The sequence below is a fragment of the Rhinoderma darwinii genome, chromosome 9, assembly GCF_050947455.1.
Source record: "Rhinoderma darwinii isolate aRhiDar2 chromosome 9, aRhiDar2.hap1, whole genome shotgun sequence".
NCBI lineage: Eukaryota > Metazoa > Chordata > Amphibia > Anura > Rhinodermatidae > Rhinoderma > Rhinoderma darwinii.
Window position 1 is genome coordinate 79,779,850 of NC_134695.1, and position 22,238 is coordinate 79,802,087.

Below are 22,238 nucleotides of genomic sequence, written 5' to 3' on the forward strand. Positions count from 1 at the left end.
ACCCTCGACAGTGAATGCCGAACACAACAGCGAAAAACCTGTACAAAAAAAAGATAAAGTTCCTACTTACCGAGAACTTCCCGGCCGTTGCCTTGGTGACGCGTCCTTGGTGACGCGTCCTTGGTGACGCGCCTCTCTTGACATCGGGCCCCACCTCCCTGGATGACGCAGCAGTCCAAGTGACCGCTGCAGCCTGTGATTGGCTGCAGCCTGTGCTTGGCCTGTGATTGGCTGGAGCTGTCACTTGAACTGAAGTGTCATCCCGGGAGGTCGGACTGCAGGAAGGAGACAGGAGTAATCGGTAAGTTAGAACTTCGGGTTTTTTTTTACAGGTTAATGTATTTTGGGATCGCAAGTCACTGTCCATGGTGCTGAAACAGTTTAACTCTTTCAGCACCATGGACAGTGACTATCTCCTGACGTCGCGTACCGATAATTTTTTTGCCGGGATCGGCCAAAACGAGTTTGGCCGAACCCGGTGAAGTTCGGTACGCTTGTCCCGCTTCGCTCATCGCAAAGACACTCCGTTTGGATGTTCGGAAACAGAAAAGCACGTGGTGCTTTTCGGTTTTCATTCATCCTTTTCACTGCTGTTGCGCGAATCACGCTCGTCCCACGGAAGTGCTTCCGTGTGGTGCGCGTGATTTTCACGCACCCATTGACTTCAATGGGTGCGTGATGCGCGAAATACGCAGAGTTTTTGAACCTGTCGCGCTTTTTGCGCAGCAGACAAACGCTGCGCAAAAAGCACGGACTGTCTGTACTGCCCCATAGACTTGTATTGTCCATGCGTGCCGCGTGAAAACCACGCGGCCCGCACGGACCGAATACACGCTCGTGTGAATCCCCCCTTATACAGGGGCAGTTATTATACAGGGGGTAGATCAGTATTATACAGGGGCAGTTATTATACAGGAGGTAGATCAGTATTATACAGGGGCAGTTATTATACATTGGGTAGATCAGTAATATACAGGGGCAGTTATTATACAGGGGGTAGATCAGTATTATACAGGGGCAGTTATTATACAGGGGGTAGATCAGTATTATACAGGGGCAGTTATTATACAGGGGGTAGATCAGTAATATACATGGGCAGTTATTATACAGGGGGTAGATCAGTATTATACAGGGGCAGTTATTATACAGGGGGCAGATTAGTATTATACAGGGGCAGGTATTATACAGGGGGCAGATCAGTATTATACAGGGGCAGTTATTATACAGGGGGTAGATCAGTATTATACAGGGGCAGTTATTATACAGGGGGTAGATCAGTATTATACAGGGGCAGGTATTATACAGGGGGTAGATCAGTATTATACAGGGGCAGGTATTATACAGGGGGCAGATCAGTATTATACAGGGGCAGTTATTATACAGGGGGTAGATCAGTATTATACAGGGGCAGTTATTATACAGGGGGTAGATCAGTATTATACAGGGGCAGGTATTATACAGGGGGTAGATCAGTATTATACAGGGGCAGTTATTATACAGGGGGGTAGATCGGTATTATACAGGGGCAGTTATTATACAGGGGCAGTTATTATACAGGAGGTAGATCAGTATTATACAGGGGCAGTTATTATACAGGGGGTAGATCAGTATTATACAGGGGGTAGATCAGTATTATACAGGGGCAGTTATTATACAGGGGGTAGATCAGTATTATACAGGGGCAGTTATTATACAGGGGGTAGATCAGTATTATACAGGGGCAGTTATTATACAGGGGGTAGATGAGTATTATACAGGGGCAGTTATTATACAGGGGTAGATCAGTATTATACAGGGGCAGTTATTATACAGGGGGTAGATCAGTATTATACAGGGGCAGTTATTATACAGGGGGGTAGATCAGTATTATACAGGGGCAGTTATTATACAGGAGGTAGATCAGTATTATACAGGGGCAGTTATTATACAGGGGGTAGATCAGTATTATACAGGGGCAGTTATTATACAGGGGGTAGATCAGTATTATACAGGGGGTAGATCAGTATTATACAGGGGCAGTTATTATACAGGGGGTAGATGAGTATTATACAGGGGCAGTTATTATACAGGGGGTAGATCAGTATTATACAGGGGCAGTTATTATACAGGGGGTAGATCAGTATTATACAGGGGCAGTTATTATACAGGAGGTAGATCAGTATTATACAGGGGCAGTTATTATACAGGGGTAGATCAGTATTATACAGGGGCAGTTATTATACAGAGGGTAGATCAGTATTATACAGGGGCAGTTATTATACAGGAGGTAGATCAGTATTATACAGGGGCAGTTATTATACAGGGGGTAGATCAGTATTATACAGGGGCAGTTATTATACAGGGGGGTAGATCAGTATTATACAGGGGCAGTTATTATACAGGGGGTAGATCAGTATTATACAGGGGGTAGATCAGTATTATACAGGGGGTAGATCAGTATTATACAGGGGCAGTTATTGTACAGGGGGTAGATCAGTATTATACAGGGGCAGTTATTATACAGGGGGCAGATCAGTATTATACAGGGGCAGTTATTATACAGGGGGTAGATCAGTATTATACAGGGGGTAGATCAGTATTATACAGGGGCAGTTATTATACAGGAGGTAGATCAGTATTATACAGGGGCAGTTGTTATACAGGGGGTAGATCAGTATTATACAGGGGCAGTTATTATACAGGGGGTTGATCAGTATTATACAGGGGCAGTTATTATACAGGGGGTAGATCAGTATTATACAGGGGCAGTTATTATACAGGGGGTAGATCAGTATTATACAGGGGCAGTAATTATACAGGGGGTAGATCAGTATTATACAGGGGCAGTTATTATACAGGGGGTTGATCAGTATTATACAGGGGCAGTTATTATACAGGAGGTAGATCAGTATTATACAGGGGCAGTTATTATACAGGGGGTAGATCAGTATTATACAGGGGCAGTTATTATACAGGGGGTAGATCAGTAATATACAGGGGCAGTTATTATACAGGAGGTAGATCAGTATTATACAGGGGGTAGATCAGTATTATACAGGGGCAGTTATTATACAGAGGCAGTTATTATACAGGGGGTAGATCAGTATTATACAGGGGCAGTTATTATACAGGGGGTAGATCAGTATTATACAGGGGCAGTTATTATACAGGGGGTAGATCAGTATTATACAGGGGCAGTAATTATACAGGAGGTAGATCAGTAATATACAGGGGCAGTTATTATACAGGGGGTAGATCAGTATTATACAGGGGCAGTTATTATACAGGGGATAGATCAGTATTATACAGGGGCAGTTATTATACAGGGGGTAGATCAGTATTATACAGGGGCAGTTATTATACAGGGGGGTAGATCAGTATTATACAGGGGCAGTTATTATACAGGGGGTAGATCAGTATTATACAGGGGCAGTTATTATACAGGGGGTAGATCAGTATTATACAGGGGCAGTTATTATACAGGGGGCAGTTATTATACAGGGGTAGATCAGTATTATACAGGGGCAGTTATTATACAGGGGGTAGATCAGTATTATACAGGGGCAGTTATTATACAGGGGGGTAGATCAGTATTATACAGGGGCAGTTATTATACAGGGGGTAGATCAGTATTATACAGGGGCAGTTATTATACAGGAGGTAGATCAGTATTATACAGGGGCAGTTATTATACAGGGGGTAGATCAGTATTATACAGGGGGTAGATCAGTATTATACAGGGGGTAGATCAGTATTATACAGGGGCAGTTATTGTACAGGGGGTAGATCAGTATTATACAGGGGCAGTTATTATACAGGGGGCAGATCAGTATTATACAGGGGCAGTTATTATACAGGGGGTAGATCAGTATTATACAGGGGGTAGATCAGTATTATACAGGGGCAGTTATTATACAGGGGGTAGATCAGTATTATACAGGGGCAGTTATTATACAGAGGGTAGATCCGTATTATACAGGGGCAGTTATTATACAGGGGGTAGATCAGTATTATACAGGGGCAGTTATTATACAGGGGATAGATCAGTATTATACAGGGGCAGTTATTATACAGGGGGTAGATCAGTATTATACAGGGGCAGTTATTATACAGGGGGTAGATCAGTATTATACAGGGGCAGTTATTATACAGGGGGTAGATCAGTATTATACAGGGGGTAGATCAGTATTATACAGGGGCAGTTATTATACAGGGGCAGTTATTATACAGGGGGTAGATCAGTATTATACAGGGGCAGTTATTATACAGGGGGTAGATCAGTATTATACAGGGGCAGTTATTATACAGGGGGTAGATCAGTATTATACAGGGGGTAGATCAGTATTATACAGGGGCAGTTATTATACAGGGGCAGTTATTATACAGGGGGTAGATCAGTATTATACAGGGGCAGTTATTATACAGGGGGTAGATCAGTATTATACAGGGGCAGTTATTATACAGGGGGGTAGATCAGTATTATACAGGGGCAGTTATTATAAAGTGGGGTAGATCAGTATTATACAGGGGCAGTTATTATACAGGGGCAGTTATTATACAGGGGGTAGATCAGTATTATACAGGGGGTAGATCAGTATTATACAGGGGCAGTTATTATACAGGGGGTAGATCAGTATTATACAGGGGCAGTTATTATACAGGAGGTAGATCAGTATTATACAGGGGCAGTAATTATACAGGGGGTAGATCAGTATTATACAGGGGCAGTTATTATACAGGGGGTTGATCAGTATTATACAGGGGCAGTTATTATACAGGGGGGTAGATCAGTATTATACAGGGGCAGTTATTATACAGGGGGTAGATCAGTATTATACAGGGGCAGGTGTTATATAGGGGGGTAGATCAGTATTATACAGGGGCAGTTATTATACAGGAGGTAGATCAGTAATATACAGGGGCAGTTATTATACAGGGGTAGATCAGTATTATACAGGGGCAGTTATTATACAGGAGGTAGATCAGTATTATACAGGGGCAGTTATTATACAGGGGGTAGATCAGTATTATACAGGGGCAGTTATTATACAGGGGGTAGATCAGTATTATACAGGGGCAGTTATTATACAGGGGTAGATCAGTATTATACAGGGGGTAGATCAGTATTATACAGGGGCAGTTATTATACAGGGGGTTGATCAGTATTATACAGGGGCAGTTATTATACAGGGGGTAGATCAGTATTATACAGGGGCAGTTATTATACTGGGGGTAGATCAGTATTATACAGGGGCAGTTATTATACAGGGGGTAGATCAGTATTATACAGGGGCAGTTATTATACAGGGGGTAGATCAGTATTATACAGGGGCAGTTATTATACAGGGGGTAGATCAGTATTATACAGTGGCAGTTATTATACAGGGGGTAGATCAGTATTATACAGGGGCAGTTATTATACAGGGGGTAGATCAGTATTATACAGGGGCAGTTATTATACAGGGGGTAGATCAGTATTATACAGGGGCAGTTATTATACAGGGGGTAGATCAGTATTATACAGGGGCAGTTATTATACAGAGGGTAGATCAGTATTATACAGGGGCAGTTATTATACATGGGGTAGATCAGTATTATACAGGGGCAGTTATTATACAGGGGGTAGATCAGTATTATACAGGGGCAGTTATTATACAGGGGGTAGATCAGTATTATACAGGGGCAGTTATTATACAGGAGGTAGATCAGTATTATACAGGGGCAGTTATTATACAGGGGGTAGATCAGTATTATACAGGGGCAGTTATTATACAGGGGGTAGATCAGTATTATACAGGGGCAGTTATTATACAGGGGGTAGATCAGTATTATACAGGGGCAGTTATTATACTGGGGGTAGATCAGTATTATACAGGGGCAGTTATTATGCAGGGGGTAGATCAGTATTATACAGGGGCAGTTATTATACAGGAGGTAGATCAGTATTATACAGGGGCAGTTATTATACAGGGGGTAGATCAGTATTATACAGGGGCAGTTATTATACAGGGGGTAGATCAGTATTATACAGGGGCAGTTATTATACAGGGGGTAGATCAGTATTATACAGGGGCAGTTATTATACAGGGGGTAGATCAGTAATATACAGGGGCAGTTATTATACAGGGGGTAGATCAGTATTATACAGGGGCAGTTATTATACAGGAGGTAGATCAGTATTATACAGGGGCAGTTATTATACAGGAGGTAGATCAGTATTATACAGGGGCAGTTATTATACAGGGGGTAGATCAGTATTATACAGGGGCAGTTATTATACTGGGGGTAGATCAGTATTATACAGGGGCAGTTATTATACAGGAGGTAGATCAGTATTATACAGGGGCAGTTATTACACAGGGGGTAGATCAGTATTATACAGGGGCAGTTATTATACAGGGGGTAGATCAGTATTATACAGGGGCAGTTATTATACAGGGGGTAGATCAGTATTATACAGGGGCAGTTATTATACAGGAGGTAGATCAGTATTATACAGGGGCAGTTATTATACAGGAGGTAGATCGGTATTATACAGGGGCAGTTATTATACAGGAGGTAGATCAGTATTATACAGGGGCAGTTATTATACAGGGGGTAGATCAGTATTATACAGGGGGTAGATCAGTATTATACAGGGGCAGTTATTATACAGGGGGTAGATCAGTATTATACAGGGGCAGTTATTATACAGGGGGTAGATCAGTATTATACAGGGGCAGTTATTATACAGGGGGTAGATCAGTATTATACAGGGGCAGTTATTATACAGGGGGTAGATCAGTATTATACAGGGGCAGTTATTATACAGGGGGTAGATCAGTATTATACAGGGGGTAGATCAGTATTATACAGGGGCAGTTATTATACAGGGGGTAGATCAGTATTATACAGGGGCAGTTATTATACAGGGGGTAGATCAGTAATATACAGGGGCAGTTATTATACAGGGGGTAGATCAGTATTATACAGGGGCAGTTATTATACAGGAGGTAGATCAGTATTATACAGGGGCAGTTATTATACAGGCGGTAGATCAGTATTATACAGGGGCAGTTATTATACAGGGCGTAGATCAGTAATATACAGGGGCAGTTATTATACAGGGGGGTAGATCAGTATTATACAGGGGCAGTTATTATACAGGGGGTAGATCAGTATTATACAGGGGCAGTTATTATACAGGGGGTAGATCAGTATTATACAGGGGCAGTTATTATACAGGGGGTAGATCAGTATTATACAGGGGCAGTTATTATACAGGGGGGTAGATCAGTATTATACAGGGGCAGTTATTATACAGGGGGTAGATCAGTATTATACAGGGGCAGTTATTATACAGGGGGTAGATCAGTATTATACAGGGGCAGTTATTATACAGGGGGGTAGATCAGTATTATACAGGGGCAGTTATTATACAGGGGGTAGATCAGTATTATACAGGGGCAGTTATTATACAGGGGGTAGATCAGTATTATACAGGGGCAGTTATTATACAGGGGTAGATCAGTATTATACCGGGGCAGTTATTATACAGGGGGTAGATCAGTATTATACAGGGGCAGTTATTATACAGGGGGTAGATCAGTATTATACAGGGGCAGTTATTATACAGGGGTAGATCAGTATTATACAGGGGCAGTTATTATACAGGGGGTAGATCAGTATTATACAGGGGCAGTTATTATACAGGAGGTAGATCAGTATTATACAGGGGCAGTTATTATACAGGGGGTAGATCAGTATTATACAGGGGCAGTTATTATACAGGGGGTAGATCAGTATTATACAGGGGCAGTTATTATACAGGAGGTAGATCAGTATTATACAGGGGCAGTTATTATACAGAGGTAGATCAGTATTATACAGGGGCAGTTATTATACAGGGGGTAGATCAGTATTATACAGGGGCAGTTATTATACAGGGGGTAGATCAGTATTATACAGGGGCAGTTATTATACAGGAGGTAGATCAGTATTATACAGGGGCAGTTATTATACAGGGGGTAGATCAGTATTATACAGGGGCAGTTATTATACAGGGGGGTAGATCAGTATTATACAGGGGCAGTTATTATACAGGAGGTAGATCGGTATTATACAGGGGCAGTTATTATACAGGAGGTAGATCAGTATTATACAGGGGCAGTTATTATACAGGGGGTAGATCAGTATTATACAGGGGCAGTTATTATACAGGGGGTAGATCAGTATTATACAGGGGCAGTTATTATACAGGGGTAGATCAGTATTATACAGGGGCAGTTATTATACAGGGGCTAGTTATTATACAGGGGGTAGATCAGTATTATACAGGGGGTAGATTAGTATTATACAGGGGCAGTTATTATACAGGGGGTAGATCAGTATTATACAGGGGCAGTTATTATACAGGGGGTAGATCAGTATTATACAGGGGCAGTTATTATACAGGGGGTAGATCAGTATTATACAGGGGCAGTTATTATACAGGAGGTAGATCAGTATTATACAGGGGCAGTTATTATACAGGGGGGTAGATCAGTATTATACAGGGGCAGTTATTATACAGGGGGTAGATCAGTATTATACAGGGGCAGTTATTATACAGGGGGTAGATCGGTATTATACAGGGGCAGTTATTATACAGGGGGTAGATCAGTATTATACAGGGGCAGTTATTATACAGGGGGTAGATCAGTATTATACAGGGGCAGTTATTATACAGGGGGTAGATCAGTATTATACAGGGGCAGTTATTATACAGGGGGTAGATCAGTATTATACAGGGGCAGTTATTATACAGGGGCAGTTATTATACAGGGGGTAGATCAGTATTATACAGGGGCAGTTATTATACAGGAGGTAGATCGGTATTATACAGGGGCAGTTATTATACAGGAGGTAGATCAGTATTATACAGGGGCAGTTATTATACAGGGGGTAGATCAGTATTATACAGGGGCAGTTATTATACAGGGGGTAGATCAGTATTATACAGGGGCAGTTATTATACAGGGGGTAGATCAGTATTATACAGGGGCAGTTATTATACAGGGGGTAGATCAGTATTATACAGGGGCAGTTATTATACAGGGGTAGATCAGTATTATACAGGGGCAGTTATTATACAGGGGGTAGATCAGTATTATACAGGGGCAGTTATTATACAGGGGGTAGATCAGTATTATACAGGGGCAGTTATTATACAGGGGGTAGATCAGTATTATACAGGGGCAGTTATTATACAGGGGGTAGATCAGTATTATACAGGGGCAGTTATTATACAGGGGTAGATCAGTATTATACCGGGGCAGTTATTATACAGGGGGTAGATCAGTATTATACAGGGGCAGTTATTATACAGGGGGTAGATCAGTATTATACAGGGGCAGTTATTATACAGGGGGTAGATCAGTATTATACAGGGGCAGTTATTATACAGGGGGTAGATCAGTATTATACAGGGGCAGTTATTATACAGGGGGTAGATCAGTATTATACAGGGGCAGTTATTATACAGGGGGTAGATCAGTATTATACAGGGGCAGTTATTATACAGGGGGTAGATCGGTATTATGCAGGGGGCAGGTATTATACAGGGGGTAGATCAGTATTATACAGGGGCAGTTATTATACAGGTGGTAGATCAGAATTATACAGGGGCAGTTATTATACAGGGGGTAGATCAGTATTATACAGGGGCAGTTATTATACAGGGGGTAGATCAGTATTATACAGGGGCAGTTATTATACAGGGGGGTAGATCAGTATTATACAGGGGCAGTTATTATACAGGGGCAGTTATTATACAGGGGTAGATCAGTATTATACAGGGGCAGTTATTATACAGGGGGTAGATCAGTATTATACAGGGGGTAGATCAGTATTATACAGGGGCAGTTATTATACAGGGGGTATATCAGTATTATACAGGGGCAGTTATTATACAGGGGGTAGATCAGTATTATACAGGGGGTAGATCAGTATTATACAGGGGCAGTTATTATACAGGGGGTTGATCAGTATTATACAGGGGCAGTTATTATACAGGGGGTAGATCAGTATTATACAGGGGCAGTTATTATACAGGGGGTAGATCAGTATTATACAGGGGCAGGTGTTATATAGGGGGGTAGATCAGTATTATACAGGGGCAGTTATTATACAGGGGTAGATCAGTATTATACATGGGCAGTTATTATACAGGGGGTAGATCAGTATTATACAGGGGCAGTTATTATACAGGAGGTAGATCAGTAATATACAGGGGCAGTTATTATACAGGGGTAGATCAGTATTATACAGGGGCAGTTATTATACAGGTGGTAGAACAGTATTATACAGGGGCAGTTATTATACAGGGGGTAGATCAGTATTATACAGGGGCAGTTATTATACAGGGGGTAGATCAGTATTATACAGGGGCAGTTATTATACAGGGGGTAGATCAGTATTATACAGGGGCAGTTATTATACAGGGGGTAGATCAGTATTATACAGGGGCAGTTATTATACAGGGGGTAGAACAGTATTATACAGGGGCAGTTATTATACAGGGGGTAGATCAGTATTATACAGGGGCAGTTATTATACAGGGGGTAGATCAGTATTATACAGGGGCAGTTATTATACAGGGGGTAGATCAGTATTATACAGGGGCAGTTATTATACAGGAGGTAGATCAGTATTATACAGGGGCAGTTATTATACAGGGGGTAGATCAGTATTATACAGGGGCAGTTATTATACAGGGGGTAGATCAGTATTATACAGGGGCAGTTATTATACAGGGGGTAGAACAGTATTATACAGGGGCAGTTATTATACAGGGGGTAGATCAGTATTATACAGGGGCAGTTATTATACAGGGGGTAGATCAGTATTATACAGGGGCAGTTATTATACAGGGGGTAGATCAGTATTATACAGGGGCAGTTATTATACAGGGGGTAGATAAGTATTATACAGGGGCAGTTATTATACAGGGGGTAGATCAGTATTATACAGGGGCAGTTATTATACAGGGGGTAGATCAGTATTATACAGGGGCAGTTATTATACAGGGGGTAGATCAGTATTATACAGGGGCAGTTATTATACAGGGGCAGTTATTATACAGGGGGTAGATCAGTATTATACAGGGGCAGTTATTATACAGGTGGTAGATCAGAATTATACAGGGGCAGTTATTATACAGGGGGTAGATCAGTATTATACAGGGGCAGTTATTATACAGGGGGTAGATCAGTATTATACAGGGGCAGTTATTATACAGGGGGTAGATCTGTATTATACAGGGGCAGTTATTATACAGGGGGTAGATCAGTATTATACAGGGGCAGTTATTATACAGGGGGTAGATCAGTATTATACAGGGGCAGTTATTATACAGGGGGTAGATCAGTATTATACAGGGGCAGTTATTATACAGGGGTAGATCAGTATTATACAGGGGCAGTTATTATACAGGGGGTAGATCAGTATTATACAGGGGCAGTTATTATACAGGTGGTAGATCAGTATTATACAGGGGCAGTTATTATACAGGTGGTAGATCAGTATTATACAGGGGCAGTTATTATACAGGGGGTAGATCAGTATTATACAGGGGCAGTTATTATACAGGGGTAGATCAGTATTATACAGGGGCAGTTATTATACAGGGGGGTAGATCAGTATTATACAGGGGCAGTTATTATACAGGAGGTAGATCAGTATTATACAGGGGCAGTTATTATACAGGGGGTAGATCAGTATTATACAGGGGCAGTTATTATACAGGGGGTAGATCAGTATTATACAGGGGCAGTTATTATACAGGAGGTAGATCAGTATTATACAGGGGCAGTTATTATACAGGGGGTAGATCAGTAATATACAGGGGCAGTTATTATACAGGGGGTAGATCAGTATTATACAGGGGCAGTTATTATACAGGGGTAGATCAGTATTATACAGGGGGTAGATCAGTATTATACAGGGGCAGTTATTATACAGGGGGTAGATCAGTATTATACAGGGGCAGTTATTATACAGGGGGTAGATCAGTATTATACAGGGGCAGTTATTATACAGGGGGTAGATCAGTATTATACAGGGGCAGTTATTATACAGGGGGTAGATCAGTAATATACATGGGCAGTTATTATACAGGGGGTAGATCAGTATTATACAGGGGAAGTTATTATACAGGGGGTAGATCAGTATTATACAGGGGCAGTTATTATACAGGGGTAGATCAGTATTATACAGGGGGTAGATCAGTATTATACAGGGGCAGTTATTATACTGTTGGTAGATCAGTATTATACAGGGGCAGTTATTATACAGGGGGTAGATCAGTATTATACAGGGGCAGTTATTATACAGGAGGTAGATCAGTATTATACAGGGGCAGTTATTATACAGGGGTAGATGAGTATTATACAGGGGCAGTTATTATACAGGGGGTAGATCAGTATTATACAGGGGCAGTTATTATACAGGAGGTAGATCAGTATTATACAGGGGCAGTTATTATACAGGGGGTAGATCAGTAATATACAGGGGCAGTTATTATACAGGGGGTAGATCAGTATTATACAGGGGGTAGATCAGTATTATACAGGGGCAGTTATTATACAGGGGTAGATCAGTATTATACAGGGGGTAGATCAGTATTATACAGGGGTAGTTATTATACAGGGGGTAGATCAGTATTATACAGGGGCAGTTATTATACAGGGGGTAGATCAGTATTATACAGGGGCAGGTATTATACAGGGGGGTAGATCAGTAATATACAGGGGCAGTTATTATACAGGAGGTAGATCAGTATTATACAGGGGCAGTTATTATACAGGGGGGTAGATCAGTATTATACAGGGGCAGTTATTATACAGGGGGTAGATCAGTATTATACAGGGGCAGTTATTATACAGGGGGTAGATCAGTATTATACAGGGGCAGGTATTATACAGGGGGGTAGATCAGTAATATACAGGGGCAGTTATTATACAGGAGGTAGATCAGTATTATACAGGGGCAGTTATTATACAGGGGGGTAGATCAGTATTATACAGGGGCAGTTATTATACAGGGGGTAGATCAGTATTATACAGGGGCAGTTATTATACAGGGGGTAGATCAGTATTATACAGGGGGTAGATCAGTATTATACAGGGGCAGTTATTATACAGGGGGTAGATCAGTATTATACAGGGGCAGTTATTATACAGGGGGTAGATCAGTATTATACAGGGGCAGGTATTATACAGGGGGGTAGATCAGTATTATACAGGGGCAGTTATTATACAGGGGGTAGATCAGTATTATACAGGGGCAGTTATTATACAGGGGGTAGATCAGTATTATACAGGGGCAGGTATTATACAGGGGGGTAGATCAGTATTATACAGGGGCAGTTATTATACAGGGGCAGTTATTATACAGGGGGTAGATCAGTATTATACAGGGGCAGTTACTATACAGGGGGGTAGATCAGTATTATACAGGGGCAGTTATTATACAGGGGGTAGATCAGTATTATACAGGGGCAGTTATTATACAGGGGGGTAGATCAGTATTATACAGGGGCAGTTATTATACAGGGGGTAGATCAGTATTATACAGGGGCAGTTATTATACAGGAGGTAGATCAGTATTATACAGGGGCAGTTATTATACAGGGGGTAGATCAGTAATATACAGGGGCAGTTATTATACAGGGGGTAGATCAGTATTATACAGGGGCAGTTATTATACAGGGGTAGATCAGTATTATACAGGGGGTAGATCAGTATTATACAGGGGCAGTTATTATACAGGGGGTAGATCAGTATTATACAGGGGCAGTTATTATACAGGGGGTAGATCAGTATTATACAGGGGCAGTTATTATACAGGGGGTAGATCAGTATTATACAGGGGCAGTTATTATACAGGGGGTAGATCAGTATTATACAGGGGCAGTTATTATACATGGGGTAGATCAGTATTATACAGGGGCAGTTATTATACAGGGGGTAGATCAGTATTATACAGGGGCAGTTATTATACAGGGGGTAGATCAGTATTATACAGGGGCAGTTATTATACAGGGGGTAGATCAGTATTATACAGGGGCAGTTATTATACAGGGGGTAGATCAGTATTATACAGGGGCAGTTATTATACAGGGAGTAGATCAGTATTATACAGGGGCAGTTATTATACAGGGGGTAGATCAGTATTATACAGGGGCAGTTATTATACAGAGGGTAGATCAGTATTATACAGGGGCAGTTATTATACATGGGGTAGATCAGTATTATACAGGGGCAGTTATTATACAGGGGGTAGATCAGTATTATACAGGGGCAGTTATTATACAGGGGGTAGATCAGTATTATACAGGGGCAGTTATTATACAGGGGGTAGATCAGTATTATACAGGGGCAGTTGTTATACAGGGGGTAGATCAGTATTATACAGGGGCAGTTATTATACAGGAGGTAGATCAGTATTATACAGGGGCAGTTATTATACAGGGGGTAGATCAGTATTATACAGGGGCAGGTATTATACAGGGGGTAGATCAGTATTATACAGGGGCAGTTATTATACAGAGGGTAGATCAGTATTATACAGGGGCAGTTATTATACAGGGGGTAGATCAGTATTATACAGGGGCAGGTATTATACAGGGGGTAGATCAGTATTATACAGGGGCAGTTATTATACAGGGGGTAGATCAGTATTATACAGGGGCAGTTATTATACAGGGGGTAGATCAGTATTATACAGGGGCAGTTATTATACAGGGGGTAGATCAGTATTATACAGGGGCAGTTATTATACAGGGGGTAGATCAGTATTATACAGGGGCAGTTATTATACAGGGGGTAGATCAGTATTATACAGGGGCAGTTATTATACAGGGGGTAGATCAGTATTATACAGGGGCAGTTATTATACAGGGGGTAGATCAGTATTATACAGGGGCAGTTATTATACAGGGGGTAGATCAGTATTATACAGGGGCAGTTATTATACAGGGGGTAGATCAGTATTATACAGGGGCAGTTATTATACAGGGGTAGATCAGTATTATACAGGGGCAGTTATTATACAGGAGGTAGATCAGTATTATACAGGGGCAGTTATTATACAGGGGGTAGATCAGTATTATACAGGGGCAGTTATTATACAGGAGGGTAGATCAGTATTATACAGGGGCAGTTATTATACAGGGGCAGTTATTATACAGGGGGTAGATCAGTATTATACAGGGGCAGTTATTATACAGGGGGTAGATCAGTATTATACAGGGGCAGTTATTATACAGGGGGTAGATCAGTATTATACAGGGGCAGTTATTATACAGGGGGTAGATCAGTATTATACAGGGGCAGTTATTATACAGGGGGTAGATCAGTATTATACAGGGGCAGTTATTATACAGGGGGTAGATCAGTATTATACAGGGGCAGTTATTATACAGGGGTAGATCAGTATTATACAGGGGCAGTTATTATACAGGGGGTAGATCAGTATTATACAGGGGCAGTTATTATACAGGAGGTAGATCAGTATTATACAGGGGCAGTTATTATACAGGGGGTAGATCAGTATTATACAGGGGCAGTTATTATACAGGGGGTAGATCGGTATTATACAGGGGCAGTTATTATACAGGGGGTAGATCAGTATTATACAGGGGCAGTTATTATACAGGGGGTAGATCAGTATTATACAGGGGCAGTTATTATACAGAGGGTAGATCAGTATTATACAGGGGCAGTTATTATACAGGGGGTAGATCAGTAATATACAGGGGCAGTTATTATACAGGGGGTAGATCAGTATTATACAGGGGCAGTTATTATACAGGGGGTAGATCAGTATTATACAGGGGCAGTTATTATACAGGAGGTAGATCAGTATTATACAGGGGCAGTTATTATACAGGAGGTAGATCAGTATTATACAGGGGCAGTTATTATACAGGGGGTAGATCAGTATTATACAGGGGCAGTTATTATACAGGGGGTAGATCAGTATTATACAGGGGCAGTTATTATACAGGGGGTAGATCAGTATTATACAGGGGCAGTTATTATACAGGGGGTAGATCAGTATTATACAGGGGCAGTTATTATACAGGAGGTAGATCAGTATTATACAGGGGCAGTTATTATACATTGGGTAGATCAGTAATATACAGGGGCAGTTATTATACAGGGGGTAGATCAGTATTATACAGGGGCAGTTATTATACAGGGGGTAGATCAGTATTATACAGGGGCAGTTATTATACAGGGGGTAGATCAGTAATATACATGGGCAGTTATTATACAGGGGGTAGATCAGTATTATACAGGGGCAGTTATTATACAGGGGGCAGATTAGTATTATACAGGGGCAGGTATTATACAGGGGGCAGATCAGTATTATACAGGGGCAGTTATTATACAGGGGGTAGATCAGTATTATACAGGGGCAGTTATTATACAGGGGGTAGATCAGTATTATACAGGGGCAGGTATTATACAGGGGGTAGATCAGTATTATACAGGGGCAGGTATTATACAGGGGGCAGATCAGTATTATACAGGGGCAGTTATTATACAGGGGGTAGATCAGTATTATACAGGGGCAGTTATTATACAGGGGGTAGATCAGTATTATACAGGGGCAGGTATTATACAGGGGGTAGATCAGTATTATACAGGGGCAGTTATTATACAGGGGGGTAGATCGGTATTATACAGGGGCAGTTATTATACAGGGGCAGTTATTATACAGGAGGTAGATCAGTATTATACAGGGGCAGTTATTATACAGGGGGTAGATCAGTATTATACAGGGGGTAGATCAGTATTATACAGGGGCAGTTATTATACAGGGGGTAGATCAGTATTATACAGGGGCAGTTATTATACAGGGGGTAGATCAGTATTATACAGGGGCAGTTATTATACAGGGGGTAGATGAGTATTATACAGGGGCAGTTATTATACAGGGGTAGATCAGTATTATACAGGGGCAGTTATTATACAGGGGGTAGATCAGTATTATACAGGGGCAGTTATTATACAGGGGGGTAGATCAGTATTATACAGGGGCAGTTATTATACAGGAGGTAGATCAGTATTATACAGGGGCAGTTATTATACAGGGGGTAGATCAGTATTATACAGGGGCAGTTATTATACAGGGGGTAGATCAGTATTATACAGGGGGTAGATCAGTATTATACAGGGGCAGTTATTATACAGGGGGTAGATGAGTATTATACAGGGGCAGTTATTATACAGGGGGTAGATCAGTATTATACAGGGGCAGTTATTATACAGGGGGTAGATCAGTATTATACAGGGGCAGTTATTATACAGGAGGTAGATCAGTATTATACAGGGGCAGTTATTATACAGGGGTAGATCAGTATTATACAGGGGCAGTTATTATACAGAGGGTAGATCAGTATTATACAGGGGCAGTTATTATACAGGAGGTAGATCAGTATTATACAGGGGCAGTTATTATACAGGGGGTAGATCAGTATTATACAGGGGCAGTTATTATACAGGGGGGTAGATCAGTATTATACAGGGGCAGTTATTATACAGGGGGTAGATCAGTATTATACAGGGGCAGTTATTATACTGGGGGTAGATCAGTATTATACAGGGGCAGTTATTGTACAGGGGGTAGATCAGTATTATACAGGGGCAGTTATTATACAGGGGGGTAGATCAGTATTATACAGGGGCAGTTATTATACAGGGGGTAGATCAGTATTATACAGGGGCAGTTATTATACAGGGGGTAGATGAGTATTATACAGGGGCAGTTATTATACTGGGGGTAGATCAGTATTATACAGGGGCAGTTATTGTACAGGGGGTAGATCAGTAATATACAGGGGCAGTTATTATACAGGGGGTAGATCAGTATTATACAGGGGCAGTTATTATACAGGGGGAAGATCAGTAATATACAGGGGCAGTTATTATACAGGGGGTAGATCAGTATTATACAGGGGCAGTTATTATATAGGGGGTAGATCAGTATTATACAGGGGCAGTTATTATACAGGGGGGTAGATCAGTATTATACAGGGGCAGTTATTATACAGGGGGTAGATCAGTATTATACAGGGGCAGTTATTATACAGGGGGTAGATCAGTATTATACAGGGGCAGTTATTATACAGGAGGTAGATCAGTATTATACAGGGGCAGATATTATACAGGGGGTAGATCAGTATTATACAGGGGCAGTTATTATACAGGGGTAGATCAGTATTATACAGGGGCAGTTATTATACAGGGGGTAGATCAGTATTATACAGGGGCAGTTATTATACATTGGGTAGATCAGTAATATACAGGGGCAGTTATTATACAGGGGGTAGATCAGTATTATACAGGGGCAGTTATTATACAGGGGGTAGATCAGTATTATACAGGGGCAGTTATTATACAGGGGATAGATCAGTATTATACAGGGGCAGTTATTATACAGGAGGTAGATCAGTATTATACAGGGGCAGTTATTATACAGGGGGTAGATCAGTATTATACAGGGGCAGTTATTATACAGGGGGTAGATCAGTATTATACAGGGGCAGTTATTATACAGGGGATAGATCAGTATTATACAGGGGCAGTTATTATACAGGGGGTAGATCAGTAATATACATGGGCAGTTATTATACAGGAGGTAGATCAGTATTATACAGGGGCAGTTATTATACAGGGGGTAGATCAGTATTATACAGGGGCAGTTATTATACAGGGGGAAGATCAGTAATATACAGGGGCAGTTATTATACAGGGGGTAGATCAGTATTATACAGGGGCAGTTATTATATAGGGGGTAGATCAGTATTATACAGGGGCAGTTATTATACAGGGGGGTAGATCAGTATTATACAGGGGCAGTTATTATACAGGGGGTAGATCAGTATTATACAGGGGCAGTTATTATACAGGGGGTAGATCAGTATTATACAGGGGCAGTTATTATACAGGAGGTAGATCAGTATTATACAGGGGCAGATATTATACAGGGGGTAGATCAGTATTATACAGGGGCAGTTATTATACAGGGGGTAGATCAGTATTATACAGGGGCAGTTATTATACATTGGGTAGATCAGTAATATACAGGGGCAGTTATTATACAGGGGGTAGATCAGTAATATACATGGGCAGTTATTATACAGGAGGTAGATCAGTATTATACAGGGGCAGGTATTATACAGGGGGCAGATCAGTATTATACAGGGGCAGTTATTATACAGGGGGTAGATCAGTATTATACAGGGGGTAGATCAGTATTATACAGGGGCAGTTGTTATACAGGGGGGTAGATCAGTATTATACAGGGGCAGTTATTATACTGGGGGTAGATCAGTATTATACAGGGGCAGTTATTATACTGGGGGTAGATCAGTATTATACAGGGGCAGTTATTATACAGGGGGTAGATCAGTATTATACAGGGGCAGTTATTATACAGGGGTAGATGAGTATTATACAGGGGCAGTTATTATACAGGGGGTAGATCAGTATTATACAGGGGCAGTTATTATACAGGGGGGTAGATCAGTATTATACAGGGGCAGTTATTATACTGGGGGTAGATCAGTATTATACAGGGGCAGTTATTATACAGGGGGTAGATCAGTATTATACAGGGGCAGTTATTATACAGGGGGTAGATCAGTATTATACAGGGGCAGTTATTATACAGGAGGTAGATCAGTATTATACAGGGGCAGGTATTATACAGGGGGTAGATCAGTATTATACAGGGGCAGTTATTATACAGAGGGTAGATCAGTATTATACAGGGGCAGTTATTATACAGGAGGTAGATCAGTATTATACAGGGGCAGTTATTATACAGGGGGTAGATCAGTATTATACAGGGGCAGTTATTATACAGGGGGTAGATGAGTATTATACAGGGGCAGTTATTATACAGGGGGTAGATCAGTATTATACAGGGGGTAGATCAGTAATATACAGGGGCAGTTATTATACAGGGGGTAGATGAGTATTATACAGGGGCAGTTATTATACAGGGGGTAGATCAGTATTATACAGGGGCAGGTATTATACAGGGGGTAGATCAGTATTATACAGGGGCAGTTATTATACAGGGGGGTAGATCGGTATTATACAGGGGCAGTTATTATACAGGGGGTAGATGAGTATTATACAGGGGCAGTTATTATACAGGGGGTAGATCAGTATTATACAGGGGCAGTTATTATACAGGATGTAGATCAGTATTATACAGGGGCAGTTATTATACAGGGGGTAGATCAGTATTATACAGGGGGGTAGATCAGTATTATACAGGGGCAGTTATTATACAGGGGGTAGATCAGTATTATACAGGGGCAGTTATTATACAGGGGGTAGATCAGTAATATACAGGGGCAGTTATTATACAGGGGGTAGATCAGTATTATACAGGGGCAGTTATTATACAGGGGGTAGATCAGTATTATACAGGGGCAGTTATTATACAGGGGGTAGATCAGTATTATACAGGGGCAGTTATTATACAGGGGGTAGATCAGTATTATACAGGGGCAGTTATTATACAGGGGGTAGATCAGTATTATACAGGGGCAGTTATTATACAGGGGGTAGATCAGTATTATACAGGGGCAGTTATTATACAGGAGGTAGATCAGTAATATACAGGGGCAGTTATTATACAGGGGGTAGATCAGTATTATACAGGGGCAGTTATTATACAGGGGGTAGATCAGTAATATACAGGGGCAGTTATTATACAGGGGGTAGATCAGTATTATACAGGGGCAGTTATTATACAGGGGTAGATCAGTATTATACAGGGGCAGTTATTATACAGGGGGTAGATCAGTATTATACAGGGGCAGTTATTATACAGGGGGTAGATCAGTATTATACAGGGGCAGTTATTATACAGGAGGTAGATCAGTATTATACAGGGGCAGTTATTATACAGGGGGTAGATCAGTAATATACAGGGGCAGTTATTATACAGGGGGTAGATCAGTATTATACAGGGGCAGTTATTATACAGGGGGTAGATCAGTATTATACAGGGGCAGTTATTATAGAGGGGGAATATCAGTATTATACAGGGGCAGTTATTATACAGGGGGTAGATCAGTATTATACAGGGGCAGTTATTATACAGGGGGGTAGATCAGTCTTATACAGGGGCAGTTATTATACAGGGGGTAGATCAGTATTATACAGGGGCAGTTATTATACAGGGGGTAGATCAGTATTATACAGGGGCAGTTATTATAAAGGGGGTAGATCAGTATTATACAGGGGCAGTTATTATACAGGGGGTAGATCAGTATTATACAGGGGCAGTTATTATACAGGGGGTAGATCAGTATTATACAGGGGCAGTTATTATACAGGGGGTAGATCAGTAATATACAGGGGCAGTTATTATACAGGGGGTAGATCAGTATTATACAGGGGCAGTTATTATACAGGGGGTAGATCAGTATTATACAGGGGCAGTTATTATACAGGGGGTAGATCAGTATTATACAGGGGGTAGATCAGTATTATACAGGGGCAGTTATTATACAGGGGGGTAGATCAGTATTATACAGGGGCAGTTATTATACAGGGGGTAGATCAGTATTATACAGGGGCAGTTATTATACAGGGGGTAGTTATTATACAGGGGTAGATCAGTATTATACAGGGGGGCAGTTATTATACAGGGGTAGATCAGTATTATACAGGGGCAGTTATTATACAGGGGCAGGTATTATACAGGGGGTAGATCAGTATTATACAGGGGCAGTTATTATACAGGGGGTAGATCAGTATTATACAGGGGCAGTTATTATACAGGGGGTAGATCAGTATTATACAGGGGCAGTTATTATACAGGGGCAGTTATTATACAGGGGCAGTTATTATACAGGGGATAGATCAGTATTATACAGGGGCAGTTATTATACAGGGGGTTGATCAGTATTATACAGGGGCAGTTATTATACAGGAGGTAGATCAGTATTATACAGGGGCAGTTATTATACAGGGGGTAGATCAGTATTATACAGGGGCAGTTATTATACAGGGGGTTGATCAGTATTATACAGGGGCAGTTATTATACAGGAGGTAGATCAGTATTATACAGGGGCAGTTATTATACAGGGGGTAGATCAGTATTATACAGGGGCAGTTATTATACAGGGGGGTAGATCAGTACTATACAGGGGCAGTTATTATACAGGGGGTAGATCAGTATTATACAGGGGCAGTTATTATACAGG

General features: G+C 41.2%; 1 protein-coding gene across 1 annotated transcript in view; it reads left to right on the forward strand.

The window, feature by feature from the left end:
* Positions 1–283: 283 nt before the first annotated feature.
* Positions 284–22,238, forward strand: part of WTIP (WT1 interacting protein) — a 61,409-nt gene continuing 39,454 nt past the window's right edge. The window contains exon 1 of the mRNA XM_075838276.1: positions 284–301. The gene's annotated coding sequence lies outside the window, so the exon portion shown is untranslated. The remainder of the gene's footprint in view (positions 302–22,238) is intronic.